The sequence below is a fragment of the Dermochelys coriacea genome, chromosome 12, assembly GCF_009764565.3.
Source record: "Dermochelys coriacea isolate rDerCor1 chromosome 12, rDerCor1.pri.v4, whole genome shotgun sequence".
Classification (NCBI taxonomy): domain Eukaryota; kingdom Metazoa; phylum Chordata; order Testudines; family Dermochelyidae; genus Dermochelys; species Dermochelys coriacea.
In genome coordinates this window covers 2,506,974-2,520,592 of record NC_050079.1, presented here as the reverse complement: position 1 = coordinate 2,520,592, position 13,619 = coordinate 2,506,974, and the positions used below count along the sequence as shown (strand labels likewise).

The following is a 13,619-nucleotide window of genomic DNA, read 5'->3' as shown; positions in this document are numbered from 1 at the left end:
GGGAAGGTGCGCGCCCGGCTCTTCTGCCGTGACTACACCCGGGGCACCAGCCAACGGAGGGATGCAGCGATAGAGCAGTTGGAAAGGGAGGTCTTAGAGCTGGAGAGGCGTCTGGCCGCCAGCCCCGAGGATCCACCCCTCTGCGGAGCGTACCGAGAGAAGCGGGAGGAGCTCCGGACCCTTGAGGACCATCGGGCCCGGGGTGCCTTTGTTCGATCCCGCATCCGTCTCCTTCGGGAGATGGATTGCGGCTCCCGCTTCTTCTACGCCCTGGAGAAAAAGAGGGGGGCTAAGAAACATATCATCTGCCTACTGGCAGAAGATGGCACCCCCCTCACGGATTCGGTGGAGATGTGCGGGAGAGCAAGAGCCTTCTACGCAAGCCTTTTCTCCCCGGATCCGACCGATCCTAACGCTTGCAGAGTGCTGTGGGAGGAGCTCCCGACGGTCAGCGTGGGCGACCGAGACCGGCTAGAGCTGCCTCTCACTCTGGCCAAGTTCTCGGAAGCCCTCCATCGCATGCCCACCAATAAATCTCCGGGCATAGACGGGCTGACTGTGGAGTTCTACCGCGTGTTCTGGGACGTCCTGGGCCCAGACCTAGTCACCGTCTGGGCCGAGTCTTTGCAGAGCGGGGTCTGTCCCTGTCTCTGTTATTTTATTAGTTGTCCCCCGGAATGTTTTGGGTATCTAGGTCCTGTGGATCCCCCTTTTAGGCTGGGGGGGATCCTTTAGCGGTGGATGGGCTTCGCCCGCCCACTTCCCAGATCCCAATAAGACTACTTTTCTATAGCCATCTGGCCTTGCCCCATCACACCCCCTTTAGGCTCCTCTTTTCCAAGTTGAAAAGTCCTATAGCCTCTTTAATCTCTCCTCATATGGGACCCGTTCCAACCCCCTAATCATTTTAGTTGCCCTTTTCGGAACCTTTTCTAATGCCAGTATATCTTTTTTGAGATGAGGGGACCACATCTGTACGCAATATTCAAGATGTGGGCGTACCATGGATTTATATTAGGGCAATAAGATATTCTCTGTCTTATTCTCTATCCCTTTTTTAATGATTCCTAACATCCATTTGCTTTTTTGACTGCTGATGCAAACTGCATGGATGTCTTCAGAAAACTATCCACAATGACTCCAAGATCTTTCTCCTGATTTGTTGTAGCTAAATTAGCCCCCATGATATTGTATGTGTAGTTGGGGTTATTTTTTCCAAATGTGCATTACTTTACATTTATCCACATTAAATTTCATTTGCCATTTTGTTGCCCAATCACTTAGTTTGGTAAGATCTTTTTGAAGTTCTTCACAGTCTGCTTTGGTCTTAACTATCTTGAGCAAACTTTGCCACCTAACTGTTTACCCCTTTCTCCAGGTCATTTAGGAATAAGTTGAATAGGATTGGTCCTAGGACTGACCCTTGGGGAACACCACTAGTTACCCCACTCCAGTCTGAAAATTTACCATTTATTCCTACCCTTTGTTCCCTGTCTTTTAACCAGTTCTCAATCCGTGAAAGGATCTTCCCTCTTATCCGATGACAACTTAATTTACTTAAGAGCCTTTGGTGAGGGACCTTGTCAAAGGCTTTCTGGAAATTTAAGTACACTATGTCCACTGGATCCCCCTTGTCCACATGTTTGTTGACCCCTTCAAAGAACTTGAATAGATTAGTAAGACATGATCTCCCTTTACAGAAACCATGTTGACTTTTGCGCAACAATTTATGTTCTTCAATGTGTCTGACAATTTTATTCTTTACTATTGTTTCAACTAATTTGCCCGGTACTGCAATTACCAGGATCACCTCTAGAGCCCTTCTTAAATATTGGCGTTATATTAGGTATCTTCGAGTCATTGGGTACAGAAGCTGATTTAAAGGACCATAGTTAAGAATTCCGCAATTTCACAACTCTTGGGTGAATGCCATCTGTTCCTTGTTCCAGTTAAGTTTCTCAATTAATTCCAAAACCTCCTCTAGTGAGTGACACCAATCTGTGGCAATTCCTCAGATTTGTCACCTACAAAAGATGGCTCAGGTTTGGGAATCTTCTTAGCATCATAAAATCTTAAAATAAAGAAATAATAATCTCATTTTTACAACATGACATGGCTATGTTATAACTCAAAGACATTACCTTCACAGTTATTCATAAAAATAAATAAAGAAAAATTAAAATCTGAACAGTTTAGTCCCCACAGAAATACAGTGAGAAGAGCCTGAAAATTCCCAAAAGCTTAGATTTTGTTCACCTAAGTCTCAGAGTCTTTGATTACCAAATCTAGACAGTTTGTTGAGTCTAAAACAACATCTTCCCTCCACTTGCTTGTAGGAATCTTCAGTTGGAATCCAGGCAGACTCGTCCCCTGCAGAAATCACTGCTAGCTAGTCAGCTGACTGATTAAATCTAGACACGTAACTGAGTGGTTGGTTAAGGAAAACCCTGTTACAAGAAATACAAAGCTGAGAATAACAAAATAGAAATGACTTTCCCCACTATCACATTTAAAGAAAAGTTGGTGACTCGGACTAGTTGAGACAAGTTAACTGGAATAGTTTGACTAAAATCAAAACATTCCACGTGGACAATTAAAATAGAAGTGATTTTTCCCTCCCAATTTCCCTGGCTATAATTAGCCTTGCCCAGGCTTCGCTGTTAGAGGGTTCACAACACCACTAACCTGCTGCACCAGCCTGCTTCCTGCTCAGCTTCTCCCAACTCACCGAGGGCATGTGGCCTTCTGCAAAGCCACTGTCCTGATTGCTCGCCTGCAGAGAGTCTGACCCCACAAGCAGGACTCTATGGGAGCAGACCCAAAACTACCACCCCTAATTCCAGAAGCTTCTGGATGTGGCGAGCTTAATCTGCCTAGCAACAATGTCCCAGACACAGCTCAATCCTACCTCCCCCCAGTGGGTCTCTTAAAGAGATATCTCCCTATTAGGCACATGGGTTACCTAGGTACCCCCACCCTTTTCCAGTTCATAGGGTTCCAGGCAAAAGGCACCTAACTTTACCCCTCTGTGGACTCCAGGCTCTACACCTCTGTGGTCTGTGGGAAAACACCCTTTCCCTGTGGACTCAGGGCTTAAACTCTTGTGGGTTTACGGGGTCTTTTACCAGTGAAAGAGCGTTACACAGTAATATCCTACATAACCTCTATTTATTAACCATCACCAAAACCAGACTGCACACGCTATACATACAATGCTCATCACTCCCAATAAGACAGATGAACTTTTCTTGATGTCCAGTCAGGATCAGGTCCACCTGGGGGACTCCACTTTCCGCATAGTGTCATTGGCAGAGTGTTGAGGTCTGGCAGCTCTGTTCTTGGGGCTGTCCTGGAGTTGTATTATCTCTGTCTGGTTCTTTGATTGTTTCTGTCTGTTACATAATTAATTTTGCTAGCTGTAAATTAATTAAGGTGATGGGGTATGATTGGTTAGAGAATTTTGATAGGATTGATTAGTAAAATTTTAGTAAAAGAATTGGTTAAAGCAGGGGTGGGCAAACTTTTTGACCTGAGGGCCACATCTGGGTGGGGAAATTGCTTGCAGGGCCAGGGCAGAGGGTTGAGGTGTGGGGGCGGAGTGCAGGGTGTGGGAGGGGATGGGGCAGATGGCCTTCCCTTCAATGGTCTTTGGACTTTCTGATGCAAGAGGAAGGGGAAGTGCATTTGGGTGCTTGGGGCAAGTGGAATATTTACTTTCAACCACAGCACTTGACTCTGTCATTTAATGTATCTCGTGTACAAGGCTGCAGTTAGCAGCATCAAACACATCATAGCTAAAGCCACCTGCCCTCTCCAACAGGTATGTCACTAGTTCCTGCTCCTCTCTTCAGAAGTATCTTCCCTCCCCTACACAGGCACCCTTTAGGCTTTAAACGTCTTGGCAGAACTACTGCATGTAGAATGATGGAACTTGGACCAAGAGCACTGGGCGCCGAGTGGCATCTCTGTGCCCATCCCTTACTTGGGAGGGGAGAAGGCTTCATAACATAGTTCAGTTACTGTTTTTAAATGAGCTAGAACAGGATCAAGATCCCATCCTCCCACTCTGAAAGGAGATCAAGTAAAGCATCTGCATTCATGTAAACAGGGAGCAATATGGCTACAGACAAAGGCCTTATTCTTACACCAGGCAACCAGAGTTGCAGAGGAAAAGGTCTCAGGCTCTGAGGAGTTTTGACTCTCTTCTGAGCTCTGTCTCATCTGTGTGTCTAGGTGGCTGTTTGCCTGCATGTCTGGCTGGGACTAAATGCAATGCCTCTTGTGTAGTAATTGTGCACTTCTTTCTAAAATGAACATCCCAACTGGGACAGTGAACCTTCGCCTGAGTTCACCATCCCAATATGAGCCAGGGGAAACTGCCTCAGATCATTGCCTGCCGAACAGGGGAGAGCCATGGAGACACATGCTCATTCTATGCCTAAGGAGCCTGCATGTTTGTGGCAGCTTTTGGGAGCTGCTGGGGTTTGTATTTGGGCTGCTGCTGGGTGCTGTTCTCAGCATTGCAATGGGGGTGGGTGGCTGTTGGACATGGGTTTGCTGTCTCCATGGTAGCAGCGAGATGCTCCCCAAGCTCACAGGAGAGGGTGCTGGAGAGACAGAGCAGGCAGAAGCCCCAGAGGGCTGGACAAGAAGGGCCTTGCCTGCTGGTGTGGCAGGCATGGCTGTGACTGGAGGGGGGCAGTGGTCCTGCGGGGGGAGGAGAATGTGGGGATGGGGGCTGCAGAGGGTTCCCCTGCTCCAGGGGAAATGTGGCTGTGGGGTGGGGGCAGCAGGGGAAGAGGAGGCAATGGAGGGAATGAAGGAGGCAGGCCCTTTTCCTCCAGCCCATTCTGGTTTGGAGAAGAGAAAGGAGGATCTCACCCTCGGACTGAGAAGAACCAAACAGGAAATGGGAAAATGCTCCTGAAAAGCCTCCTGAGCCAAGTGCAAGGGCCGGGGGAAGGAGGGAAAAGGATGAAGGATCCAGTGGGTTGATGGGAAGGAATGTAAAAAGGAGCTGGTAACTGAAAACTGGATATCGTGTTGTGGGGGCTCTTGCCCCCTGTGCTCTGTCACACCTGGATCCGGGAGCTGAGTGGGGCAGGGGCTGGGATTACTCTTCTACAGCAGGAAGTAACAAATTGGAGCCAAAACTGACGGACTTGAGTGTTCTAATTCTGGCCCCAAAATCCCCAGGGGGGCTGAGATGAAGAGCTCCGACTGCAGAAGTGCTGAGAAGCAGCAGCACCCGTTGGGCTTTCAGCCCTTCTGTGGCAGGGGCCTCAACTGATGATGTCTCAGGGCCTGTCCTCAAGTCTGCAAACTCTGGGTTCAGTCCTAAGGTGCGAGGACAGGATGTCTAATCCAGGCTTCTCAGCCTGTGCATCGGGACCCACACCTGGGTCCCCAGAATATGTGCACAGGTGGCGTGGCAGCAACCCCATATATACGCTGGTACATGCACTCTCACAACACTCTCATGCAGCCTGGAGCCCTCCGCCCCAGGCTGCATGTGAACTGTGCTGCCGGGCGGATGCAGCTCTGGGGTGGAAGTGCTCTGAGCAGGGATGTCTCAGGTCTGTCATGGCTTCCTCTGTGCTGAATGGAAGGTATATTCCTATTTTTGTATTTTTTTTGTAACTTTAGATTTTGCCTAAAGGGATTCTCTATGTTTTGAATCTGATTACCCTGTAAGATATTTACCATCCTGATTTTACATAGGTGATTCTTTTACCTTTTCTTTAATTAAAATTCTTTTTATAAGAACCTGATTAATTTTTCATTGTTGTTAAGATCCAAGGGTTTGGGTCTGTGTTCACCTGTACAAATTGGTGAGGATTTTTATCAAGCCTTCCCCAGGAAAGGAGGTGTAGGGTTTGGGGGGATATTTTGGGGGAAGACGTCTCCAAGTGGGCTCTTTCCCTGTTCTTTGTTTAACACGCTTGGTGGTGGCAGTATAGGGTTCAAGGACAAGGCAAAGTTTGTACCTTGGGGAAATTTTTAACCTAAGCTGGTAAAAATAAGCTTAGGGGATCTTTCATGCAGGTCCCCACATCTGTACCCTAGAGTTCAGAGTGGGGAAGGAACCTTGACATGCACGAACACACAAACACACTTACTTTCCCTATTTGCTTCATTGTCAGACCAGCTTGGACAGGCTGGGTGAGAAAGGCGGGGAGTCAGTCCTGGAGTTAGGGGTTGGGTCACAGGAGCAATATTTACAATCACGTGCAAAACTGAGCCTGAACAAACTCCCACTGAAGTCCATGGGAGTCTCTCTGTTGACTTTAATGGGAGTTGGCTCAGTCCCCTAGACACCGGGACAGATCCGGAGAACAGAGAGATTCCCACAGCCACCCCATATTCAGTCACACACAAAAACCCCTACGCTGAAAGAACATTATGGTTGCAAAGTCATGCACTCCAAACTTAGGCCATGTTGGCATGTTGAGGACCGTCCCAGTTAGAAAATGGTGAGTGATGTGTTCCTTACTTACTAGATGGGTAAGTTTTTACATGTGATTTGTGTCATGCTCTACTTGGATGGCAATTCAGATGAATGTAAAATGTGCAAAACCAGTATTTTTTGGTATTCGCTAAAATAAAACTATTTTAAATGTGCTGCATACATAAGAAAAATCATTTATCAAAATGTTTTACATTTAAAACTGATTTATTAAAACAAAGGAAGTATCTGTAGTTAGTGATCTGAACTGATGGTTTCTGGTACCATGTTCCACAAGATTATAGGATAAGCAGATCTCATCCTCTCAAACCTGGAAAAGGAAAACAAGCTTTTCTGTTTTTCCAGCTCCCAAGTTGCTTCTTCAGTTAGAAAGAAATTGTCATTGAACTTTAAGGAGTTAAATAAACTGATATGAAGTAGATATTCTTTGCACCAGCTGAAGAGGCTACTGCTGTCAAAAGCTGGGTTACCATTTCATAAGAACATAAGAACGGCCATTCTGGGTGGCCAATGCCAGAACAGAACAAGTAACCATCAAGCGATCCACTTCAGCAAACTCTGGTTCCAGGTGCCTAGACAGAGACTTCCCCAGTTCAGCAGTTTGACTTGCTTTAAATCTTGGAAGGAAAGCAGGACTGGTGAATATTACTTTTTCTATTTAATTTAAATGATTTTAATAGATTCTAATAAATTTAGGCCTTCAATTTCAATTTTAATTTACAATAGGTTTATTTTTAAAAATTGAACCTGTATTTAATTTAAATTCGGGCTGTCAAGCTATTAAAAAAATTTATCACAATGAATCATGTGATTACAAAAATTAATCGCAAATAATTGTGCGATTAATTGCAGTGTTAAACAATAATAGAATACCATTTATTAAAATATTTTTGGATGTTTTCTACATTTTCAAATATATTGATTTCAATTACAACACAGAATACAAAGTGCACAGTGCTCACTTTATATTTATGATTACAAATATTTGCAGTCTAAAAAACAAAAGAAATAGTATTTTTCAATTCACCTAATACAAGTACCGTAGTGCAATCTCTTTATCATGAAAGTTGAACTTACAAATGTAGAATTATGTACAAAAATAACTGCATTCAAAAATAAAATAATGTAAAATTTTAGAGCCCACAAGTGCTCTCAGTCCTACTTCTTGTTCAGCCAATTGCTCAGACAAACAAGTTTCTTTACTTTTGCAGGCGATAACACTGCCCGCTTCTTGTTTACAATGTCACCTGAAAGTGAGACCAGGCATTCACATGGCACTGTTGTAGCTGGTGTCACAAGATATTTAAGATTCAAATGTCCCTTCATTCTTCAACCACCGTTCCAGAGTACCTATGTCCATGCTGATGATGGGTTCTGCTCGATAACGATCTAAAGCAGAGCGGACCGACGCACATTCATTTTCATCCTCTGAGTCGGATGCCACCAGCAGAAGGTTGATTTTCTTTTTTGGTGGTTTCGGTTCTGTAGTTCCCACATTGGAGTATTGCTCTTTTAAGACTTCTGAAAGCATGCTCCAAATCTCGTCCCTTCCAGATTTTGAAGGCACTTCTGATTCTTAAACCTTGGGTTGAGAGCGGTAACTATATTTTAAAATCTCACATTGGTACCTTCTTTGCGTTTTGTCAAATATGTAGTGAACTTGTTCTTAAAATAAACAACATGCTGGGTCATCATCCGAGACTCCCATAACATGAAATATATAGCAGAATGTGGGTAAAACAGAGCAGGAGACATATGATTTTCCCCAAGGAGTTCAGTCACAAATTTAATTGATGCATTATTTATTTTAACAAGTGTCATCAGCATGGAAACATGTCCTCTGGAATGGTGGTTCGAGCATGAAGGGACATATGAATCCTTAGTGCATCTGGCACGTAAATATCACAGTCTCCTTTCAGAACAGGAACCTGGCCTTTCACAAAGCCTGAGCTTGTAATCTGGAAAAGTACGTTCTCCTGGCCGACACCGTGAGAGCAAAGGGATACGAGGTGCAAATGGACGCCCTGATCATTGGCGTGTGTGCTGTGGACCTGCAGGATCGGTCGACACTACACACGGCTCATGCGGTGCCTCATGATGTCAGACACCATCCACATCTTAGGTCTGCCTTAGGTTTTGGGTTTTTTTTTCCAGTTGCCAAATCTACCAAGGCATCGGCAGTGGTATTTGCCATTATCTCCAACACTCCCTGAAGTCTCATGACTCCTTCCCCAATGCACCAGGTGGCACCTCCACAGGCGAAGACAACTCCCGCACAAGCACCCGTCCAATCATTTAAGGCACACCAAGTAAGGGGGCGGGAGTCCTTAACATCTTCCTCAGCCCCTCTTACATTTCTGATTTTCCCTTTAGGAAGACGTGCACGATATACCTTGGTTCTAACCAAGCCAAGTAGCAGGATCCACTCCATGAAGGAGGGAGGGCTAGGTATGCCTTGTTACCACACTCCCAGTATACTCCAAAAAGGATAGGAGTGACTTTGGACCAGGTATTATTAATAATTTTGTACCATCTGGTCCAAGATAGGAGAAGGGAGAATTTAGCCGTGGAGGCGTTAGCAGAACATAAACACATAGTATGAGTTGGCAGGTTATACTCAAACGTGCAATTTATAACGTAATGCTCAATCAATTTGCGATCTTTATACAGAAAATGTTCTTCCCCATGCAGACTGCACTTGTTACCCGCAAATCTATACCATGCGGAGGTGCAAGAGGTTGCCCCATACAAGAGAGAGATATTGGGACCTCTCTTACTCCCAAAATGAGTGCCATTAAAATAGGATTTGCACTCACTATTACCTATAGCTATTTTCCCTTCTTTTAAGAGGCACCATTGACAAACTCGTTTCCAAACTATTAGATACCCGCTTTCAGAGATGCCGGTATCAGCCCAGGTAATATTTAAATTACCTGAAGAATCCTTCCAGGACGGGGTCCAGGTCATATTCATTGCACTAAGGGGAATAAGAACCATGGAAAGACCTTTTTGGCTATCTGCTGGTATTAATGAGCACACCCAGCAAGAAGTGGGCTGGCATACGAGCTTTCATTTCATGGGCAAGATGTATAAATGTGTTAGAACTGTGTGATTCTATAGTCTCAACTCCCCGTACCACCAAAAAAGGAAGATAACAAATAACAAACAGATTAAAAACACAAAAACCCAGCCTAAAGAACAGGGCCATCTCTCTGTGACTGGACACCACCAACTCAAGGTTTTTTTAGCTGCAGTCGGAGCTTCAGGCCGCCCAAAGGGGTGGCAGTCCATTTGTCTTGAGCACCGATGTCGTCTGCTTCTGATTCACCGGTTCACGGTGGGGTGAACATGCGTAGCTCCCTTGAAGTTCGATGCCGTCTGCTTCTGGGGAATCTTTTTCCATGTCAGGTTCCCTAGCGGTTCAATGCAGGTTAGCTCTCTCAGTAGACAAGGGAGAGGTTACTAGCTCTTCACCTTGTCCTTTCCCCTGCTGTCCAAAAGGAGGAAAGAAAAAAACCCAGAAGGAGGGACAGGCTGATCAGTAGTTGAAGTGAAGTCATCTCAAGGTGGAGGGGTCTTTTTTCAGTAAGAAGCATGGGTCCAGGCAGTCAGTCCTTAGCACTTCACAGTGGTGTTGGTAATTAGCAGGACTTAATAAGGGCCTTTCCAGCGTGGGGCCAGAGTAGTCTTTAGTTGATGGACCTTTATGTAGACCCAGTCACCTGGTTTTAACAAATGGCAGGTTTGCTCAGGATCCTTGGAGCAGGACTTCTTTCACCTGTATATACAGAGACCTAACACATTTCATTAATGTCTGGCAGTGTTTTGCAGATCTCACAGCTGCTTGGGCACATTCAAGCCCCCCTCTTTCTTGGCTGTCAGCCAAATCCTAGCTGTGAGCAGTGTCCTTGGGCAGGCCAGCGTCTTATCTTTGGACCGAGCCTGCCAGCTACAGCGCTGAATTAGCTCGTCCTCCGTTTTTTTTCTTCTCCCCCTTCTTGGCTTCTATTAACCTGCAAAGGAAATTTTCACTCTCCACTCACACACCTTTGTTCAAAAATGAACATGTGTACATTGCCCATTATACAGCACTTTTGTTGTATTCAATGTATGCCACATACACCCTTCTAGTAAAATGACTTTATTACGGAGCTTTGGAGCAACAAGCCAGGACAAGCACACCCACTTTTGAGGAGTCCACTTGGTACAACCTCTGGTGTCCAATAGCTCTCCTCCCTCCCCAGCCCTCTGGCTAGAAATTTGAGGTAGCCAGAAGGATCCCATGTATAATATGGGGAGTGGGTTAACCTTTCATGTCCTTGCTTCCAAAGACTATTGGTGTGCGAATTTTAACAACAATTTTTTTCAATTAAAAGATCTGGCCAATGGAATTTATTTTTCTTACTTAAGCAAATGTATTAAACTTTAGTATATCACATTTTCCTGATATTATCCAAATACTTTGTATTCCAAGTTGAATAAAAGAAGTATCTGCATTTTGATTTAACCCTTCTATTTAGTTTTAAACTAAACTGTCCTATGAAAAATTAAATACAGCAATTCTGGCCACAAGACAGAACATAGAACACAGAACATAATTCCTATTGTGCCAGTAAATTCATGATATGTTGAATTGCTTTTCAGCTGGCATCAGTTTTCTCTGATTTTCTGAAAGACAAAAAGAACATAGATCTACACCTTCTGGGCAGTCAGTCATTGCTTAAAATATTTCCTTTTTATACAAATACCCTTGTTAATTGCAGGCAAACAGAGGAATTACCTTGTATTTGTTTCATAGGCAGCCCAGGTTTCAGTGACTTCTACCTTATCAGTTAGGTAATTTACATTAAAATAAATGCTTTCCGGCTTGCTTTTGGGTCCACAGCTTAAAGATTTTTACTTTAAAAAGGGCACAATAAACTTTACCAGACTTTTGATTGCCTTTCACTTTTAACTCCTGCTATCAAACACACAGCGACCTGAAAAGGAAGACACCACCTATTGTAGCCCCTTGGAGCCTAATAAGATATTAATTAAGTAGCACGGTATAATTGCATTCCTTTGGAAAAGGGCCCATTTTTCTCAAAACGGCTGCAAAGAAACCAAGAATTCTTTTTCTTTCTAAAAAAAGAAAAGCAGTACTTGTGGCACCTAAGAGACTAACAAATTTATTAGAGCATAAGCTTTCGTGAGCTACAGCTCACTTCATCGAATGCATCCGATGAAGTGAGCTGTAGCTCACGAAAGCTTATGCTCTAATAAATTTGTTAGTCTCTAAGGTGCCACAAGTACTGCTTTTCTTTTTGCGAATACAGACTAACACGGCTGCTACTCTGAAACCTGCCATTTTTCTTTCTAGTATTTCACAAAGTTCAACTGCTTAATTCCCTCCAGCAACTACAGAGTTAACTTCTCACTTTCCTTTCTTAAATCACTTGCTTATCTCCCAAAACGACACCCAATCAACTCAGATTTTACCATTCCAAGTATTATTCTGGGATTTACGTTTCCCATTCCTGTAATTATTTACTCCTCTTTTTTCACTATGCCCTCCAAATTTCCAACCTGTTTTCCAATCTCTCTATCTGTTGCCTGCCCGCTTCGGCCCGATCCTGTTTTTCTCTCTGAACTGTCCCTTCCATGAGCACCAGCTTTGTCCCACTACCAATTTAACAAGGAGGGTGGGCTTCTTAACTAGCCCCCAACCCTCCTGGTCTCTTCTCTTAAATATTCTCACTCACAAGGTCTACTCGAGTCCTCCCCTGTGAGGCTTGTCATCTGGACAGAATGCATGGCCAATTGGCAATTTAACTATTTAATTTCCTCTTATGGCAGACACACTGTTGTTACGGCATATGCTGAGCACAAATGATTAAATTTTGACAAGTCTCTGAAGGACCGGTACTTGCTTAGCCAGTGCTTCCTTTTCTGCCTGGAAGTCCTGTCTTAAGGCTTATAGTTATACCACACAAACAAATAATCCATTTGTCCCGGTCTAAGATCGACCAAAATATCTTTTAAGGAATCCATCCTGTCTGTGGAAAAAGTTCCACAGGCTAGCCATTCTTTAGTCGGGGACAAATGAGTGGAGAAAGCTGGCCATTGAACCTGACATAAGTTTTTCATTTTTGATTTAGTTAACCCAATAGTTCCAGAGATTCCCTTCCAATCTCTGAGAATCAGAGACAATGGGGCGTCCCCCAGACATTACTGCCAAATTGTCCAATCCTAGGTGGAAAGGGGACTCAAACCCACAATCCCCAACTCTTATTATCAAGTGATTGCTTACCTCTCCAGGGACTCAAACCCCGAAGACCTGGATCTGGATCCTACTCAAAGGGTAGGTGGACATTGCTGGATTTCTATGGGCTCCTGCTGGTTCACAGAACATGCCTTATTGCCGATGCAGGGATCAGATCACTAGCAAGGCTCCTCGAAACCGGAGGATGCATGCTGCATTGCTTTAGAGTCTGATCCCGTGCCGGAGAGTCAGATGGGTCCCTTCGTGGTCGCCAAATTGTCGAGGACAAATGGACTACTGTTAGGTGAGAAAAGTTAAACATGAAGCAGTTATGCCAACCGAACCAAAGTCAGGCCAAGAAAGGCTGCTGGGAAAGTCTCTGAAAGTAGAATGAAGGAATACTTGTTTAAGTTGCAGGGAGTGAGAAAAAAAGGGGAGGCCTGCATTTCTGCATTTTTCTACCAGATGTTTTGGGAACGGTTTGTTGAGATATGGGGGCACTGTTTTCCACTCCCTGTTTTTGTGTTCTGTCTGTTCTTAACTCCTTGTCTCCTGGTTGACACCCATACCGATAAGAAAGTTAGTGAAGCATTACGATTTGCTAAAAGTTATCTATAATAAGGGGGTAGAAGTGCATGCATAATAGAGAAAGAGGATTTTTAACTAACATGGGGGGGGTGGGCTGCTTTATGAATAAATCTGTGACGTGACGGGACTGTCTATAAAAACCTATTAGTTTTACTTAGAGGCTGCTGGTTCTCTTTGGAGACGGGCTGCTCTCTATTGTTGTGTGCACTCTTCAATAAAGAGCTTTGTGTTCGGACCTTGCTGGTGTTGCCTGTCTCTCTCCGGTCAGACAACGAACCGTGCTGGCTGGGGTTCGAGTCCTCGACACATACCTAGAAGGAATCA

The 13,619-nt window shown here is 44.5% G+C and overlaps 1 long non-coding RNA gene across 1 annotated transcript; it reads right to left on the bottom strand.

The window, feature by feature from the left end:
• Positions 1–10,158: 10,158 nt before the first annotated feature.
• On the bottom strand, positions 10,159–12,958 carry LOC122456289. Its single transcript, XR_006275111.1, has 2 exons — positions 12,756–12,958; positions 10,159–10,244 (listed from the first exon to the last, which is right to left on the bottom strand). It is a non-coding gene; the product is annotated as an uncharacterized LOC122456289 (long non-coding RNA).
• Between the last annotated feature and the right edge of the window lie 661 nt (positions 12,959–13,619).